The 20,354-nt window shown below is 45.2% G+C and overlaps 1 pseudogene; it reads right to left on the reverse strand.

Moving 5' to 3' along the window:
- Positions 1 to 935: 935 nt before the first annotated feature.
- LOC136474107 (tuliposide A-converting enzyme 1, chloroplastic-like) lies at positions 936 to 2,634 on the reverse strand (annotated as a pseudogene).
- Positions 2,635 to 20,354: the final 17,720 nt, after the last annotated feature.

The following is a 20,354-nucleotide window of genomic DNA, read 5'->3' on the forward strand; positions in this document are numbered from 1 at the left end:
CATGTTTAATTTTGTTATACAAACTTCAGTACTAGAGCTATGATAAAGATCAAAGTTCCTTCACAAAGCACGTATGAGAAAAATAAGGTTTTTATTTGAAATTAATTTCAAAATTATTCAAACCAACACTAGTACACAGAACATTTGTAGTGACGGTTCCTGTTCACTTCGCTGAAAAGCTAAACTAAAAAGTACTGTGAGAGAAAAATATTGTACCATGGCTAATAAGCCAGGCTCATAAGTTCAAGCGAACAGGGCTTAAACCTATTTTTGTTGCCGCCTTTATCCACCGCTAGTGTGAAAGGCCAGTGAAAATCGCGAACTTTACGGGCATCTTCTAGAAAACCGTCAGACTCAAAAAATAGCAAAAAAATTTTTATATGAGGAGGCTCGCGCACAAGGCAGCCCCACACGATTCTAAATGTTTTCATTCATTTTCGCAAGAAATCCATGCATATGCGACCCTTAGGAATCGAACTCAGCATCTCAAGCCTCACCCATTACACCCCTTTATCACTGCACCACAAAGCCATTTGTGACTAAATAGTAGACATATACCCTTAGTATTCACTATCGTAGATTTTAAAATTGAGATTTAAAGCCCTAAACGGATTCAAATAAAAAAGTTTGAACTACAAACTTTTAGATCTCATCGAGATCTACAACTTTGCTTTTGATCGTTTTCCCATCAAAGGCCATTTGAGAAGTTCAAAAAATATAAATTTTAAAATCATTAATCTTAAAACATAATTTCTGCGCCCTAAATGATTTTTAAATAAAAAATTATCAACTATAAAGTTGTATATCTTTTTGAATCCTACAACTTTTGTTCAGACCATTTCTCCATCCAAGATCATTTGAAAAACTCAAAAAAAATTCAAATTATTTGTAGTGGCGCTAGGTTATAAAAACTGCCACTATAAATATATTTTTACTGGCTGTTTTCTTAAGACTACCGTCAGTAGAAATCATGTATTTTTCTGACGATAAACTTAAGAAAATAGCCAGTAAAAATGAATTTACATTACCGGTTCAAGATCTATACCCACAGTTATAGATTACGAACCACCGCTGGAAAAAAAAAATGGCCACCACCGAGTTAAATCATCGTTGTACTAGTGCAAGTTCACAAATTTTTTTTTGAGATGCTCACATACTTGACATATAATTTATAACTGGACCATTACAATGAAAACTTCAAATCTTGAAGAACGAACTTACTAACGTCAAATTTTGCATGGCCTCGTTTCAACAACAATCCTGCGTAAACTGAAGTACTACTCCATTGTTTACGTACGTGAATGAAATTGGCGAGAAGTTGACAAGTCCATGCGTGGGCAAAATTTTCAAAAACAGCTGAAAACCATTATTTTATTTTCAACATTGTCACGATAAATGCCTGTCACGGTGGCGCACAGCTCGCCACGCGCACGGTGATTCTGAGACCACGATAAACGCAAAGCAACAAGAGCGCTCGCGTCACGGCTCACGGCGCATTGATGAAGACGACCATCTTGTCCAGCATCTCCTTGGCCTTGTCGCAGTCGGGTTTGAAGAGGTAGAAGACGTGGCCCTCTCCCATGGTCTCCAGCAGCTCGACGCCGGCGTCCCCGAGGCCGCCGCCGCCCCTGGCCGCGGCCACCGCCTCGGCGTACGCGCGGCCGCGCCACCTGAGGAAGTCGCCCTCCGCGGCGCACACCATGACGCGGTCGCACGCCAGCGTGTGGAGCCCCGGCGCGGCGGGCGCCATGGGGTTCATCCGCGGGTCGTCCATGCCGCTGGTCTCGGGGCACGCGAAGAACCAGAGCCCCGCGCCCATGGCGCGCGCGGCGGGGTCCGCGGGCTCCTCGCCCACGACCTCGGAGCCCCAGAACCAGGGGTGGATGAGCACGGCGCCCTTGAGCGGCGGCGGCGGCGGGCGGGACTCCTGCTGGACGCTGACGACGATGTCCGGGTGGATGGCGAGGTGGTGGCAGATGTTGCCGCCGGCGCTGTCCCCGGCGACGAAGACGCGGGCGAGGTCCCCGTGGGCGGCGACCCAGGGGTCGGCGGCGGAGAGCACCCACTTGAGCGCGGCGAGGCAGTCGTCGTACCCCGCGGGGAGCGGGTGCTCGGGCGCCAGGCGGTAGTCGACGGACACGACGAGCGCGGGGACGGCGGCGGCCAGCCTGTTGAGGAAGAGGTGGTAGCTGGGCGACGCGGCGGACTCGGCCACGAAGCCGCCGCCGTGGACGTACACGACGACGGGCAGCTTGGCCATGGCGCCGTCAGCGGCCACGGGGGGCAGGTAGAGGCGGACCGAGTAGGAGCCGAGGTGGACGTCCTTGGACTGGACGCCCGTGGCGGCGTCGTGGCCGGGGGATCCACGGGCGGGGCCACCAGGGGCCGCTCGATGCGGCCGCTCTTGTAGATCCGGAGCAGCGGGCCGAACTCGCGCACGACCTCGTCGGACGGGTCGGGGGCCGTGACGGGGAAGGGGAACGAAGGCTTGGACGACGCCATGGCGGACGCGGACGCGCGCGCGCTCGTGAGACTGAGAGCCTGTGGAGTGAGCGACGCGGGCTGTTGGACTTGCGCTTTGGCGTGCTTGTGCTTTGCCTTGTTCGCGTGCCCGGCGAGGTGGTTGGTTGGTAGCGGACGTGCGGACTCTGGGGTTTTGGCCCGTTTTCGTGGAAGGAACGGGTGCAGCGGAGCAGCAGTCACCGACAAAGTTCGGCCACGCGCGACGTGGTGATGGACTCGGTCTACGCGTCGCCGACGATGCTGACTGCTGACCTACGTGAGGACATGCACCTGATGCACTGCTACTGCTAGCTTCTCGATCGATTCGCTAAAGATCTGTGCGTATGGGCTTCTCTCTGATCTGAATTGAATCAATTGATTACTCGTACAGCACGTCAGTTCCTGTCTGTGGCCGCCAAGTCTCTGCGTAACGTATCCTTCAGTTTTTTTTTCCCAGATTCCAGAAGAGGAATCCATTCTCTATCTTCTAGAAGATCTGCCGGGAAAATCTCATGTCCTTCAATATGTCATGTCATTCACTTTTATGGTATTTCTTTTTAAAAACCACTCTATTCTAGATGAGGTGATATGTTCCTTACATTTTATGGAATGACTCCATTGCTCATGCTAATATTATCTATTAGTTTGTGAGGAACAGAGTGATAATGCACCAACTCATTCTGTTCGAATAAAAAAAAAAGTAAGGAATGAGTAGATGATGGATTAGACCATTCCTCAAATCAAACACCGTCTGTTTATTGCAACACGTGAACACCTTAGAGCAACTTTAGAGTCGATTTATATGCTTTCTACTTCTTCTATTTTAAATTATAAGACGTTTTATCTTTTCTAGATATATAGTTTGTACTATGCACTTAGAGATATACATTATGTCTCGATACATAATAAAGGGAATATATCTAGGGAAGACAAAACGTCTTATAACAATTTAGAATGGGAGGAGTAATTGATAGAAATAGATGTTTGTTAAAAACAACATATAATAGTTTCTTTAATTAGGTCACCAAATATAGTCATACTTTATTCCGAACTTTTCGATAGTTAAAGATGGAGAGCGGGTTGACTCTCTACAGTGTCCACAAAATATAGAGAAGTTGTTTGTTGATGAAATATATAGAGACTCGTCTAAAAGAGACTCTTAGGGCTGATTGGTTCACGGTCTACACCGGCCACTCAGTTTGTGGCATCGTCAAAGGCTGTGGCGGAGAGTCTGGCCACCGCACCTATGGCGTGAATTTGTACTGCAAAAGCTCAAGGCTGCCATACTCTAAAGCTGAACCAAACAGCTCCCATCCCTCCGTGGCGTGCCACAGGTTAGGCAAGCGAGGTGTGGCGGCAAGCCGAACACGCCCCTTACTCCCTTAGATATGCTTTTATTCTCCTGGACCAAGGCAAACAACAGATTGTGGTGATGGGCTCGGCACAGCTAAAGGTAAGGTGAAGGCTGAGTCTATTTGGATCGTGGGATTAGCATGCAGCTCACCAGCCAGGCAACGATCTTAGTCTTACTAGGCGACCAAAATCAAATGCCTGAATTCGTGCCTGGCCAGGCAGTTTTGTTTAAGAACACAACTAATCATCACATGAAACCCTCTATTGGATTTAGTTTTTTTTAGGGGACTCTCTATTGGATTTAGTGACTACCAGCCTAGCACGGCCTACTCACTTGCAATATGCGCTACTATACCCAACCCAAAACGGGATGCTACTTGCTACCTGGCCTGGTGGAGGTTTTGGACAAACCTGAATATTTGTAGCTTGGCCCATGACGCTTAATATACAGGCAACATATCAGGTGCAAACTAACCAACCTATGTAAATTTGAAAACTATCAATCAGGACCACTAGATGTTGATTCAATGGATTTCTCGGTCCGAGTCCAGCTCAATATATTTGTACTCTAATTAAAATAGCGCCTGGCCTACTGGAGCCTTTGGGGATACCGACATGATTTTTCGGCTCTAAAAGAACTGGGATGTTTATCGGCTCGTCCCACGAAATATCATTTTATTTTCCTAAAAAAACCGAAATATCATTCTATACAACTAGGTTTATACTCTTATCGGACTTGCTAGTGCCTGGATCGTTCCGGACGCTAGCGTCTGGACGCTGCCCGCACAGGGAGGGAGCGAGAACCTAGCATGTTGGGCTTGCGAGCGAGCGCACCAGCAATGGGCTCGCGCCGCCTCGGACGTTGCCCACACCACCCCCGAACGTTGTCCGCGCCACCAGGCGCTTCTCACGCACATTCCATGGCCCCGTTCGCTTCGCTGAAAAAACAAGCCGAAACACTCTTCCTGTTGATTTGTTGTGAGAGAAAAACACTGTTCTAGCTGAAAAAACAAGCTGAAAAAGACGGATTATAAGATAAGCGAATAGGGCCCATGTGCAACACCCAATCTAGTTTTAGAACATCCAGATGTAACAGTTGCAACATACACAAAAATGACAGATGAAACACTTGAAACAAGCGCCTGAAACACTTGCGAAAATGCCTGAAAACATTTTACAACCATTGCAAATATATGCAATATCCAGATGAAACACTTGCAAAACATACGTATGAAACACCTGAAAACACTTGAAATATATGCTTGTAACATGCATTATATATGCAACATCCAGATCTACTTTTGCAACGTCCAGATAAAACACTTGTAACATTCGTCTGGACAGATGAAACATTTAGGATATACACTTGAAATATATGTGTATAGCAATTACAACATGTGCAACATGCAGATCTACTTTTGCAACATCGATATATAACATTTGCAACATACGTCTGAAACATCTAAAACACTTGAAGTATACTCTTGCAACATGCACTTTCAGTGCAATATCACCATGTTGCTTGGACGAATGGAGGCTCATTGTTGCAGAGCTCGACGCTGGTGCGAAGGTCGGCGGTGGCGCATGGAGCTCGCCGATGCCCCAGCGGAGGCACTGCGATGGGCGAGCACATGCGCGAGGAGCAACTGGTGAGCATGACGGCCTGCTCGGCGAGCACCCCCTGCAGCACCCATGGCGAGTGGCCAGCAGCGGATGAGCACCCCCTGCATGGCGAGCACAAGCACCACCTGCTGCGTGGCAAGCACCCCCTAGCTGGCAAGCACACACGAGTTCGAGACGGGGAGGAGAATCACAGGCTGCACAACATCCTTTCTGTAACACCCCTAGTGTTACGATCTTATTTAGCACCGTGATTTAGGTCTAAGTAAAATTTTTGAAAACGAGTTTCTCGAAATTTTGATTTAAAATGTACTTGATGCGGTAAGCAAAACCCGTGTGACTCAGTTTTGTGGACTCGAACCAACGCTAAGTTAAATTTCTCCGTGCGTAAAGATATTTAAGAAATGTTGGGCAACAAATCTAGCCAATAGATATCGAACGATTTGTTCTATTAGATTAAGCATGAAAAGCAACCTTTATAGATAAAATAAAATCCATTAATAAATAAAATGATATATATATATTTACTCACGGGTTTATTTTGATAAGCATAAATTGACGAGAGAGAGCGCAGCAGCTTCGTTTATTTTTCTGGCGTACAACATACTCGTTGCATGGCATTTATTCACCGTCTCATTTTCGTCATGGCTCTGCATTTCTCTGCATTACAAAGCCTCTCCTCAAATCGCATCTGAACTAGTTCTCTGCGCTGGGCGTCTAAAATAGGTGCACGTGGTTCGGCCTCTGTCCTCGCCATGTCTTTTTCACGTTATGTGCGTGCAGCTGACGGCCACGCTACGCCTTACCGCTCTGCCTCCGTTGTACCGTCGAGCTGATGACCTTGTCGTGCTTCTCTAGCTGGCACTGTCCTGCGCACGCCTTGGCCGGCCACCCACGTGCGCTTGCTTTCTCGTCTCTCCTTTTTCAGCTGTCGTGGTGGATGCGTCATCCCCAGCTCGCCCTGCCTTTGCTTCTTGATTACGCCTGTCTGCTGTCCTCGTGTGTTTTAAGCCGAAGGCCAAGCTGCCACTGTCGCGCCATCCCTGCTGCTCCACGGCGTCGCCCCCTCCTCTGCTTTGCCTCGCACGAGCTCCCGCCTTGGCCGAGGCCACCGTCGCTGCACCACTCGCCCACCCATCGTCGGTCCACCCCGCATGACAGCGCTATCCCGTGTCGCGCTTCCCTACCGCAGCACCGACGCCCTCTCTGCTCCACCGCAACTTCACGACCGTGACCTCTCGCTCCTGCTGCCGAGTCGGCCGCTACACCACGCCGCAGCTCAACGGCGTCCGCGCGTGGCTCCGCCTCGCCTCGCTTCTCCTCACACCGTGCTGCCCCCGATGGCCGCAGCACCTCACCCCCCCCCCCACCGTGTACAGCGCCGGAGCCGCCGATGCCCACGCCGTCCCGGAGCCAGCCGCACCACCGAGCTCTAGACCGTCGTCGCCTTGGCCTGCTGCTCAGCCACCGCAGCACCTTGCCGCCACTACGCCTTATCGCCGGTGCCGAGAACCTGTGCCCTACAGCGCCTCTATGCCCATGTCGTTGCCCTGCCCTTTGTGTGTGCGCACGAGCGCGCGTGCTGTAACACCCCCGGTGTTTATCACCAGGTAAGCAATGGGTTTGAGCTCAAACATGACATGTCAAGTGGTAATCAAGGTGTCAAGATCCAATCTACATGATGGAGCTTCAACTTAAACTTGGGCCACACACAACTGCTTACATATGGACCCTTGTTAAGATTATGCAAGAGTAATTCTAAGCATGCTTCTTCCATGTACATTACATCCACATGCATCCATCTAGACCCGTGGAAAAGTTTCATGAAGTTTGGAATCAAAAGGTCACATGAAATGATAAGTCATATCTTTGCATGAATTGCTTTATCAAGTGACTGGAAACATATGAAGTCAACCAAACCTTGTAAACTTGCTCAAACAACTCTAATTGAACTTTACAACAAAAGTTATGAAAGGTTCGTGTTGAGCGAAGGTGGAGAAAATGTCCGAAAATAATGGAAACCCTATATTTTGTAGCAGAAAGGACTTTGCGTTGACCGAGAAATAAAGTTGACTTCTGGACCAGATATGAGGTTTGACCAAAAATGAAAGTTGAAGAAAAGTTTGAGTATAACAAACTTTGTTAAAGGACCAAGTCATGATGTAGCTTCGAAATAGATCAAAACAGTGCTCAAAGTATAAGAGAAAAAGCTAAAATCAGCCCGACAGTGTTTGCAGTCCGGAATTCACTGACATCGACATTGGCATCCTGCGTTCTCCGAAATTCGTTAAGCAACTTGAGTTGGTCCAAAAATAAAAGTTGAAGGTAATATATTGGATAAGAGCATACAAAAGGTTGCACTAAGTTTGACTCCGTTTTGGTCCTCAATTTTGTGTTTACTTAACCGCTATCAAGGCACTGACACTGTCATTTTGGGGCTTAATTAGCCACTAACCCACAGCCCTAATGGCCAGTTACCCTTAATGAAAGTTGGAGAGTACCTAGAGAGCAACAACTTTGGTACAGGCACCCAGGTCTGAATCCATGTGGATTATGCGAAAAATGGACTCCAAGTCGGGCACAGCGACGCACGCCACGTATTCGAGTTTATGTCCGCGTGGCCACCATGCACCGAGAGCGCCCCCACCATTGCTGAGCTTCGCTGCCGCGTGCATCCACGCCCCTGCCTCCCTGTCGCGTCCCTGCACCCTCCAGAGGTGGATGCCGAGCTCCCTCTGGCTCACTCGTTCGCCCTCCCATCGCCCCTCTCGCTCGCCCTTGCCTCTGCTTACTCGCACAGAGCGCCGGCGGTTGCCATGCCCGCCTTGCCAGCGAGCGAAGCTTCCACGCTGCCGTTCTTGCTTCTTGCTGCGTATTCCTTGCCCGACCAACCATCTGGCTCCTTTGCTTCGCACGCGTGCTCGTTCGGTCCAGCGCTGCCGGGGACCGCTCGTTGCCACGGGCAACCATGGGTGCAGCCCCTCCCTGCGCGTGTGGCCGGGCACAGCAGGCCCTAGCCGGCCGAGTCTGGGCCAGGGCGTGGCCAGGGCGCGGCCACGGCCGAGCTGGCCGCACCCCCCCCTTGCCGCGGTGCCTTTTCCCAGTCGGCCGATGCAGCCGCGGGCCAGTTCCGACGCCGCAGCGCCCCTCTGTCTCTCGTGTGTTCAGTTTGAAGAAGAAGGAGCGCCGCGCAAATAGGAGCTTTTCCAGGGGGTTTTGTGAAGAACTTGTGACTCCAGTGAACAGTGCCTAAAAGGATCAATTTGTTCGTGTTTAATTTGTGTTTTCCGCAGGGACCCCGATGCAAGATTTCAATCCCTTTTTCTCTGGTTTTTACAGATTTGAATGCTCCACTTTGAAAATTCGTAGTAATTTATAGAAAAATTGTAAAATAGTAAATGAGGACTTTTTGGAATCCTTGTGAAATTCTCTGTGCACTAGATCTATAATATTACATGTTTTAGTTTAAAGGTTTAGCTGTAAAAATAGATTTAGGCAGTTAGGTTCTTAATGCTAGTCATGTCTTGTCTTTTTTATAACTACAGTTATTTTACTCAAATAAATGTGAAATTTTTATGGAGTGTTACTGATGTGATTAGTGATGTCTGGTAAAAATTTCAGTATTTTAGGCCTGATAGTTTAAGATATATAAAAATAACAAATTGCCTGTATTGCCTTACCCCTATTCTGAATAGGCCTGCAAGATTAAATTAATTGGCCTAGTTAGGTGATGAATCATGACTTTGTGATAATACATGAGTTGTATTACTTTTATTAAGCTTTTCAAAAAGCTAAATATCATGATTTTTGGTTAAGTAGATCTTGAGTTATACTTGCTTAAATATCAGTGGCTGTTTCTGCCCAAACTCTGACAGGGTTACCTTGTTGGTATTGTGGGGCCTTCTTAATAGTAGAATTTGCTTTAGGTGTTTACAACAAAGTTGTTTAGAATTTGATAAGCTTTCTAAAAAGTCTAGAACCACATTTATTGGACCTGTATGACTCCATTTATAGTTGTTTAAAGTGGCATGTCAGTTTATGTCTATGTTTTGGACAGCGATGCAATTATTGGATTAATTGACCCTTCTAACTGTAGAATCATCTTAAGATGATAATAAGAAAGTTGTAGATAACTCACCTAACTAGCTTGTGTTAAATTTTCATGGCAGGTGGCCAAGTAGTTTGTGAGTTATGACTGTTCTAAGTTGGTCTTCAGAAATTGTAGCTTTCTGGAATTTCTGGACCAGCCTTGATAAATGTGCCTGTTTAACCTTGTTAACTTTGGAATCATGCTGATAGGTTTAAATATGAATTGTAGACAATTTCATAAGATTTCCAGAATGTCTTCTTGCAAGTCATTTGGATTTGTGTAACTCCAGTTATAGCTAAATCTTATAGCTGCTGTTTACATGTCTAGAAATTGGCAGATTCCAATTATAGTGTTTGCTTGTATATTGTTAAGTGTGACTTATGCCTTGAATGATGACTGAGTTAGAGTACCTGAGATCTTGGGAAACTTGTGTCATGCTTGGTGTTGTCGTCTTCTTTGCTATCGTGGGATGATAAATTGTGCGATATTTAAAGTAGGCAATGCGAAGTGCTTGTGCATGTTAATGTAACCTTGTGCTTGTCTTACTTACTGCCTGCGATGCATTGTCTATTACACTTCCATGTATTCATACACTTGCATATTGCATCTCATCTAGGTACGCTAGATGCACCTCGTGAAGGATGCGATGTTGGAGCCAAACCCGAAGATAGCGTTTGATGGATCTATCCCGAAGATGGAAGGACTAAGCAAGTGCTAGGACCTGAGATGTCACCAGGACGGTGCAACCTAACTGAACTGACTTGTGTCGGATCCCAGGCAAGCCCCGGAGCATTCTAAGCCTCCCATGTTTTTACAAAGATCTTGAGTATCTTTTATTGTTGATGATGCATTAAGTATAGGAATTGGTTGGAACAAATTGTTGCATTATATCCTTACCTTGTCCAGATAAAATCCTATGAACCCTAATTAAGTGTAGGATCGAATGATGCTTAGCTATGCTTAGACCGATAGAAGTCGGGTGATTTCCTGTCACCTGCGATATGTAGGATGAGCTCCGGTCACGGTTGGCTATAATTGCTATCATGGAAAAGAACCATGTGTTAATAATGAAAAGAGACCGGACGGGATGATGGTAGTGCAGCAACAAGGCATGGAGGTCTTGGGTGTGAATCTATCCCCGTCTGTGTCATTTAAGGACCGATTCGCTGTACGTCCTCATGTCATGTTGAACGCATGCCTATCACTTAGTTGGCCGGATAACTCGTTCCGGCCGCGAAGCCGAGTAGCTCAACTCAGGCCGGAAGACCGAGAAGTGAAAGTGCGCACCCTGGCGGTAGTAAGGATGTGCAGGGAGCTATTGGCGTAAGTCCGAGGTGAGATTGACCACCTGGCAGAGTGGACTCCCTAAGGGTGCGGCGCTGCTCGGAGCCACGATTCCTGAGATGTACCAAAGGTGACCCGAGGAAACCCTTGATCAGGTGGATTGGGTGAGTGTTAGGAATACCCCTCCAGCTGGATAGGAATCGATTCGAATCGCCGTCTCTCCCGGATAGTGAGAACTTGACTGAGCAGCGGCAACGTAGACTCACTAAATTTAATGATATGGTTAAATGATGATGATGATTATGATAATGAGCCATGAATTACCTGATATGGTTATTATTGTTTGTAACTTAATTAAGTGATTGATTAGTATAGGTGCTAATATAGATGGTAGGTAATGGCTAAAAGTCGCTGCTAGTATAGGCGGATAATGCTAATGATTACTCAAGCTTTTATGCAAAAAGGTTGTCAGCTCAGCTCCATCAAATAAAGCCTTGCATAATCCTTGGTGTCACTTTATTTCTGGTTTACGACGGGTAAGTCTGGCTGAGTACATTCGAGTACTCAGGGTTTATCCCACCATGTTGCAGGTGAAGTTCTCGGCCTGTTGAAGATGGTGGCTAACCGCCGGTGGGCTCGGTGATTCTATACTTACTTCTCATCTATATGCTTTTGTCGGATGATGTCACTTATGCTAGCAATGTATTTGGAACATATATTAATGTAATCTTTTGAAAGCTATGTTGTTTTAACTAATCGGTTTTGAAACCCAAACTTGTACTATTATTTGTGAATCCACTTGTAATATTATTTTCCGCTGCAACCCTGTGTATGTGATGTGTATTTGCTTAATCCCGCGATCTTGGTTGTGATGTTGATTTACCGAGGTCTTTCGGGACACTCGGCGGACTACCGGGTTTATATGAGTGAAAGTATGCGCATGTCAACGTGTTAGCGGGGACAGCCGTACTTGATCTTGTATAAATTGGTCGGTTCTGTTACAGTTGGCATCAGAGCAAGATTAAGCATAATACTATCATGTACATTGTTTTAAAAAACAAAGTTTTGGTTTTAAAAAGCCTATTTTAACTAAAACTTTAGCTACAGGCAAATTTGTCAAAACTAATTTGCAAAACTATACTAGCGACATCCTCCTTTATGCCCAGTTAAGGACTATTAGGTGGCTATCTAAGTACTAACATGGGGGTTTTTACTTTTGTCATCCATACGGCGTGCTATTGTATGGATGCCATTCGTTTGAATGGTAATGTATGGATCAATTGCCTCTACGCCTCGGTAAGTGTGAGTTGTGAGAGCATGACCATCCAACTATCGGTCTAGGGGAGAGTTAGCTATGGTTACTGGAATATTTACATGTCACACACATGTATATATGAAGGTACTTAATTGCGGGTATATCTGTCGGGTAGCTATGGATATCGAAGTATATACATCTGGGGATGTATATATGGAGAGTATCTTAGTTTACTATTTTCATTGTGTGCTTATTTATCTCTTGTGGGAATAGGCTGCAATGAATTTGCCTACAGGTACGCTAACCATGAATGCGTAGATTGAATATAGCTGACGACTAGCTATATATCGAGAGAGTACGTGTTATGCCACCGACATAGAACGTGATTGCCACCTTAGGCTAGCAATTTCGTGAGGACGAATAGGACGAGCATGCATCATGATTGTGCTTGTACATAAATATGCTTCCCTCACCTTGTTCTAATGCTAAGTGACTTATGATCAATGTGATGTCACTATTTTCCCTGTGTGAAGCTAGCCAAAATGTCTTGTCCCATGCTGCTTGAATAGCTGTGCTTGAAGATAGGATGTGATTAGCTTTGCCTTGTATGTTTGCTTCCAAAGGAAATAAAAAGATAACGATACCTTACTACCACGTTCACATGTTTATGTGTAGTGGTGTTACTGTAGGTGCCTACTTGTTGTGTGCGAGTTTTGTGCTTAGTAATAGTCGCTTAACCTAATTGGATTGAGTGTTTAGAAATGCTCGCTTGAGACCATGATGTAGGTGTGGATGCTCGTTATCTAGGTAGTGCCGTAGTTGTCACCCTTTTGTCCTCGGTAAGCATATGAGTGTGGAAGAGCGCTATCCTAGAGCAGCGTCCAAGTTTTGGTAATCTCAGGGTTGTCGTCTACAAATAAGTTCTCTCTTAGGAGCCTGAACCTGTACACGTGGTTGCTAGCCTTGAACGTTGCGCTACGAAGACTTTATCTATGCCTTTGCTTGACCTTAGGCCCAAGCTTAGTTCCCTTGAATGCTTGCATGTGTCGTGGTTGTCCCGCTCCTATGTGGGAGGACCTTGCTCAAAAATCCTTGTCGGACTTCATTGCTCCTCCTTCTACAGATGATATGGTGCAACGCTAATTGTTATCTACCCTGCTTTGGAACCTTTTCCTCGCAGATCATATCGTTACTTTATCAACTGAATCCCTAGTTAGTGCCTTAGCTCTGTCCCTCGAATCTTGTTTATTTTGCCTCCAATCCTTTCAAGTCTTTGGATGTTACCCGTCTTGATCTCATGTTGCTGCTCAGCATGACCAAATCTCATGTTCATCATTATATGGTAATCACTTTGGTGGACACAAGGCGTATATGGAAATTATGCAAGAGTCCCCTGCTTAGCTGTCTTTGGCAATTAGGCTATGCTCTCTTGCGCGGTGTTTTGATCTTCGGATCCCCTACTTGTTGACTCCTAACCTTATGACTACCTTTGTTTGTTATCCCTCCTTCTCATTGTGCTTGCTCCTACGCAACTAAATTTGTGCCACGTGAGAATTCTGGTGGGTTGTATGTTCAGTAATGGTGCCACGATTAGCGATCTACGGTGCCGTGACGGAACCTAGGGCCTCCTTGTGGGCGGCCGACACATGGTTGTGCTGCTGGGTGCGCACTGGTATCGAGGTTCCTAGTCATGATCCATTGCCGAACTGCACCGATGTGTTATTTTCATGTGAACTCTTCCTTGGTTATCTCTCCATATCTTATCGAAGATACATATATCAGACCGAAAGTAGTAGAGCTTCCTTTTGAAGTCACAAAAAAAAAGATAACCTTTGTAGAACTGGTCACCGACATAAACATTAACAGACTACAAGAGGTGGTAGACAAGTGACTCCACTTGGTTGTCCCTGTAATGATGTCAGTCATCTAGTGAGCAACTTATGTCGTCCCTGTTGGATCAGAAAGGTACCCAACACTTAATGTTGGACAAGTTATCAATCTAATGATAATGGATGGTGATATCATGTGGTGTAACAGGTCACCGGGTGCTAATGAACCTCCCGTTGAAGTTCTTGATCTGTAGGTGCATGATGGTCATACAGTTGAAATCAACCATCTCTAGTGTGACTCCTTATTTGCAGACTTCGATGACGACCGTCTGTTTGTGCCTTGATTGCAATTATTGTTGTGGTCAAGAGTCAGAATTTGGAACTTTGAGTGTTGAGAGACAACTGATTAGTTACCCATAGTAAGGTTAATCTCTAGCTAGGTAACAACTTGTGGTAACTACGAAGGCCAGATCTCACAGAATAATGCTAAGCAAAGAAACAGCAAAACCAGTTATCTTCAAGCCGGCGATTAGTGACTCAAACAAAATCGGGTTGACTCCAAACTTGGTGATCTCATTCCTTGCTTAGGACCCTTCCATGTCTTAAGTTGGTTTGAGTATTGGTTGAGTAAAACATCGGATTTGAGAGATATCTTATCGGCTCAGTTTGCTACCATTTCAGAATAGAGCAGTTTTGGTAGATGAATTGTTTGGATGGTCAAATGGTGTTCGGTTGAGTTGAATTTTGGTGAGTAGTTAGAAGACATATGGATCTACATGCCTACAAAAATTCATGCACAATGGAGCACTAGTTTGTGAGATATGAATAGAAAACAAAAGGGTACAGAATCTGCAATTTCGCTATGACTGCGATCATCCTTTGCATTAGACGGTTGTGTTTGTAATTCATGCCAAGAAATTACAACTTGTAGATGTCTTGCTGTTAGACAACCCTCCATACCTTTGAGAGGACTAATTGCACCCCTATGTGCCTTGCTTTTGCCCTCTTAGATCAGCAATGCGTGAGCAGTCAAGGTGTTCTAGAGGTCAATTGTGCCGTGCAATTCGAATGTAATTGGAAAGGTGTCAAACCATGGATTTTTGGATTATGGTTTTTGAGATATCGATTTGCCTAAGAATGGAAGCCTCGATGTCAAATATAGTTTAAGAAAGCTGGTTTTGCTATAATGCAAGTCAACCAACTTGCTGTGCAACTGCACCACGAAGGCAAATTGTACTTAACCTGCTTGGTAGTGAACTAGTCCCTAGTTTTGTGATTACTTGCAACTTGTGTTGCCCTCCAAGCCTCGCTAACATCCTTCTGCATCAATGGTTCTCCAATGCTAACATGCCTAAGGTGTCTTCCATGTGTTTTATCCAAGGGGTTGCCTCTGATACAACTCAGATAACTGTTGCTGCTTGGATACAAGAATTCCCTTAAATAATGGTAGTCGAAAACGCCGAGTCACCAGAGTCAGCTATCACATTCACCGCTCACTCAACTGACTCAGGTAATACAGTATTGTTATCAGAGAAAGAGCACTGCACACATGGAACATTATGTAGCTTTCCATCAGTTGACATATGAGTGAGTGCACCGCTACAACTAGTTTGGATATTGGTTAACTAGCTTCTCATGCCCTCAAAGGATGTTTACCCCGTCTATGATCACATCCTTTACGAGAAGTTGTGCTCAAGCCACTTTTGTAGAGAACTGCTTTTCAAACCTTGGGAACAAATATAGCACCGTTGCAAGGAATAGACATCAACCAACTGCGATCTAGTGCAAAGTCCATAAGTTCTGTGCTATATCCACTAGGGAAGTATATGTTACAAGTATTTGGTATACACTTGTATCACTCTTCGTACATCGAGGACGAAGTACGTAGGACAGTGCTATCTTGGATTCCTTCCAATGTAACAATGCTTTATGGACGCCAACGAAGGAAATTCTTCAGACAACATCTTACGATGAAAAGCGAGTATCAGAAAGTGTTGTGACCAAATTAGCCTCTCTGATGCTCCGAAGTTAAGTAGCCTAATGCTATCACTGATGTTGGAAACTGGATGACAAGTTTCTCTTCCCTTAAAAGTCTTTCGCACCGAATCTCAGGACGCAATTCCTTTAAGGGGGGAAGGCTGTAACACCCTCGGTGTTTATCACCAGTTAAGCAATGGGTTTGAGCTCAAACATGACATGTCAAGTGGTAATCAAGGTGTCAAGATCCAATCTACATGATGGAGCTTCAACTTAAACTTGGGCCACACACAACTGCTTACATATGGACCCTTGTTAAGATTATGCAAGAGTAATTCTAAGCATGCTTCTTCCATGTACATTACATCCACATGCATCCATCTAGACCCGTGGAAAAGTTTCATGAAGTTTGGAATCAAAAAGTCACATGAAATAATAAGTCATATCTTTGCATGAATTGCTTTATCAAGTGACTGGAAACATATGAAGTCAACCAAACCTTGTAAACTTGCTCAAACAACTCTAATTGAACTCTACAACAAAAGTTATGAAAGGTTCGTGTTGAGCGAAGGTGGAGAAAATGTCCGAAAATAATGGAAACCCTATATTTTGTAGCAGAAAGGACTTTGCGTTGACCGAGAAATAAAGTTGACTTCTGGACCAGATATGAGGTTTGACCAAAAATGAAAGTTGAAGAAAAGTTTGAGTATAACAAACTTTGTTAAAGGACCAAGTCATGATGTAGCTTCGAAATAGATCAAAACAGTGCTCAAAGTATAAGAGAAAAAGCTAAAATCAGCCCGACAGTGTTTGCAGTCCGGAATTCACTGACATCGACATTGGCATCCCGCGTTCTCTGAAATTCGTTAAGCAACTTGAGTTGGTCCAAAAATAAAAGTTGAAGGTAATATATTGGATAAGAGCATACAAAAGGTTGCACTAAGTTTGACTCCGTTTTGGTCCTCAATTTTGCGTTTACTTAACCGCTATCAAGGCACTGACACTGTCATTTTGGGGCTTAATTAGCCACTAACCCACAGCCCTAATGGCCAGTTACCCTTAATGAAAGTTGGAGAGTACCTAGAGAGCAACAACTTTGGTACAGGCACCCAGGTCTGAATCCATGTGGATTATGCGAAAAATGGACTCCAAGTCAGGCACAGCGACGCACGCCACGTATTCGAGTTTATGTCCGCGTGGCCACCATGCACCGAGAGCGCCCCCACCATTGCTGAGCTTCGCTGCCGCGTGCATCCACGCCCCTGCCTCCCTGTCGCGTCCCTGCGCCCTCTAGAGGTGGATGCCGAGCTCCCTCTGGCTCACTCGTTCGCCCTCCCATCGCCCCTCTCGCTCGCCCTTGCCTCTGCTTACTCGCACAGAGCGCCGGCGGTTGCCATGACCGCCTTGCCAGCGAGTGAAGCTTCCACGCTGCCGTTCCTGCTTCTTGCTGCGTCTTCCTTGCCCGACCAACCATCTGGCTCCTTTGCTTCGCACGCGTGCTCGTTCGGTCCAGCGCTGCCGGGGACCGCTCGTTGCCACGGGCAGCCATGGGTGCAGCCCCTCCCTGCGCGTGTGGCCGAGCACAGCAGGCCCTAGCCGGCCGAGTCTGGGCCAGGGCGTGGCCAGGGCGCGGCCACGGCCGAGCTGGCCGCCCCCCCCTCCCTTGCCGCGGTGCCTTTTCCCAGCCGGCCGATGCAGCCGCGGGCCAGTTCTGACGCCGCAGCGCCCCTCTGTCTCTCGTGTGTTCAGTTTGAAGAAGAAGGAGCGCCGCGCAAATAGGAGCTTTTCCAGGGGGTTTTGTGAAGAACTTGTGACTCCAGTGAACAGTGCCTAAAAGGATCAATTTGTTCGTGTTTAATTTGTGTTTTCCGCAGGGACCCCGATGCAAGATTTCAATCCCTTTTTCTCTGGTTTTTACAGATTTGAATGCTCCACTTTGAAAATTCGTAGTAATTTATAGAAAAATCGTAAAATAGTAAATGAGGACTTTTTCGAATCCTTGTGAAATTCTCTGTGCACTAGATCTATAATATTACATGTTTTAGTTTAAAGGTTTAGCTGTAAAAATAGATTTAGGCAGTTAGGTTCTTAATGCTAGTCATGTCTTGTCTTTTTTATAACTGCAGTTATTTTACTCAAATAAATGTGAAATTTTTATGGAGTGTTACTGATGTGATTAGTGATGTCTGGCAAAAATTTCAGTATTTTAGGCTTGATAGTTTAAGATCTATAAAAATAACAAATTGCCTGTATTGCCTTACCCCTATTCTGAATAGGCCTGCAAGATTAAATTAATTGGCCTAGTTAGGTGATGAATCATGACTTTGTGATAATACATGAGTTGTATTTCTTTTATTAAGCTTTTCAAAAAGCTAAATATCATGATTTTTGGTTAAGTAGATCTTGAGTTATACTTGCTTAAATATCAGTGGCTGTTTCTGCCCAAACTCTGACAGGGTTACCTTGTTGGTATTGTGGGGCCTTCTTAATAGTAGAATTTGCTTTAGGTGTTTACAACAAAGTTGTTTAGAATTTGATAAGCTTTCTAAAAAGTCTAGAACCACATTTATTGGACCTGTATGACTCCATTTATAGTTGTTTAAAGTGGCATGTCAGTTTATGTCTATGTTTTGGACAGCGATGCAATTATTGGATTAATTGACCCTTCTAACTGTAGAATCATCTTAAGATGATAATAAGAAAGTTGTAGATAACTCACCTAACTAGCTTGTGTTAAATTTTCATGGCAGGTGGCCAAGTAGTTTGTGAGTTATGACTGTTCTAAGTTGGTCTTCAGAAATTGTAGCTTTCTGGAATTTCTGGACCAGCCTTGATAAATGTGCCTGTTTAACCTTGTTAACTTTGGAATCATGCTGATAGGTTTAAATATGAATTGTAGACAATTTCATAAGATTTCCAGAATGTCTTCTTGCAAGTCATTTGGATTTGTGTAACTCCAGTTATAGCTAAATCTTGTAGCTGCTGTTTACATGTCTAGAAATTGGCAGATTCCAATTATAGTGTTTGCTTGTATATTGTTAAGTGTGACTTATGCCTTGAATGATGACTGAGTTAGAGTACCTGAGATCTTGGGAAACTCGTGTCATGATTGGTGTTGTCGTCTTCTTTGCTATCGTGGGATGATAAATTGTGCGATATTTAAAGTAGGCAATGCGAAGTGCTTGTGCATGTTAATGTACCTTGTGCTTGTCTTACTTACTGCCTGCGATGCATTGTCTATTGCACTTCCATGTATTCATACACTTGCATATTGCATCTCATCTAGGTACGCTAGATGCACCTCGTGAAGGATGCGATGTTGGAGCCAAACCCGAAGACAGCGTTTGATGGATCTATCCCGAAGATGGAAGGACTAAGCAAGTGCTAGGACCTGAGATGTCACCAGGACGGTGCAACCTAACTGAACTGACTTGTGTCGGATCCCAGGCAAGCCCCAGAGCATTCTAAGCCTCCCATGTTTTTACAAAGATCTTGAGTATCTTTTATTGTTGATGATGCATTAAGTATAGGAATTGGTTGGAACCAATTGTTGCATTATATCCTTACCTTGTCCAGATAAAATCCTATGAACCCTAATTAAGTGTAGGATCGAATGATGCTTAGCTATGCTTAGACCGGTAGAAGTCGGGTGATTTCCTGTCACCTGCGATATGTAGGATGAGCTCCGGTCACGGTTGGCTATAATTGCTATCATGGAAAAGAACCATGTGTTAATAATGAAAAGAGACCGGACGGGATGATGGTAGTGCAGCAACAAGGCATGGAGGTCTTGGGTGTGAATCTATCCCCGTCTGTGTCATTTAAGGACCGATTCGCTGTACATCCTCATGTCATGTTGAACGCATGCCTATCACTTAGTTGGCCGGATAACTCGTTCCGACCGCGAAGCCGAGTAGCTCAACTTAGGCCGGAAGACCGAGAAGTGAAAGTGCGTACCCTGGCGGTAGTAAGGATGTGCGGGGAGCTATTGGCGTAAGTCCGAGGTGAGATTGACCACCTGGCAGAGTGGACTCCCTGAGGGTGTGGCGCTGCTCGGAGCCGCAATTCCTGAGATGTACCAAAGGTGACCCGAGGAAACCCTTGATCAGGTGGATTGGGTGAGTGTTAGGAATACACCTCCAGCTGGATAGGAATCGATTCGAATCGCCGTCTCTCCCGGATAGTGAGAACTTAACTGAGCAGCGGCAACGTAGACTCACTAAATTTAATGATATGGTTAAATGATGATGATGATTATGATAATGAGCCATGAATTACCTGATATGGTTATTATTGTTTGCAACTTAATTAAGTGATTGATTAGTATAGGTGCTAATATAGATGGTAGGTAATGGCTAAAAGTCGCTGCTAGTATAGGCGGATAATGCTAATGATTACTCAAGCTTTTATGCAAAAAGGTTGTCAGCTCAGCTCCATCAAATAA

This window comes from Miscanthus floridulus, chromosome 8 (genome assembly GCF_019320115.1).
Source record: "Miscanthus floridulus cultivar M001 chromosome 8, ASM1932011v1, whole genome shotgun sequence".
NCBI classification, from domain to species: domain Eukaryota; kingdom Viridiplantae; phylum Streptophyta; class Magnoliopsida; order Poales; family Poaceae; genus Miscanthus; species Miscanthus floridulus.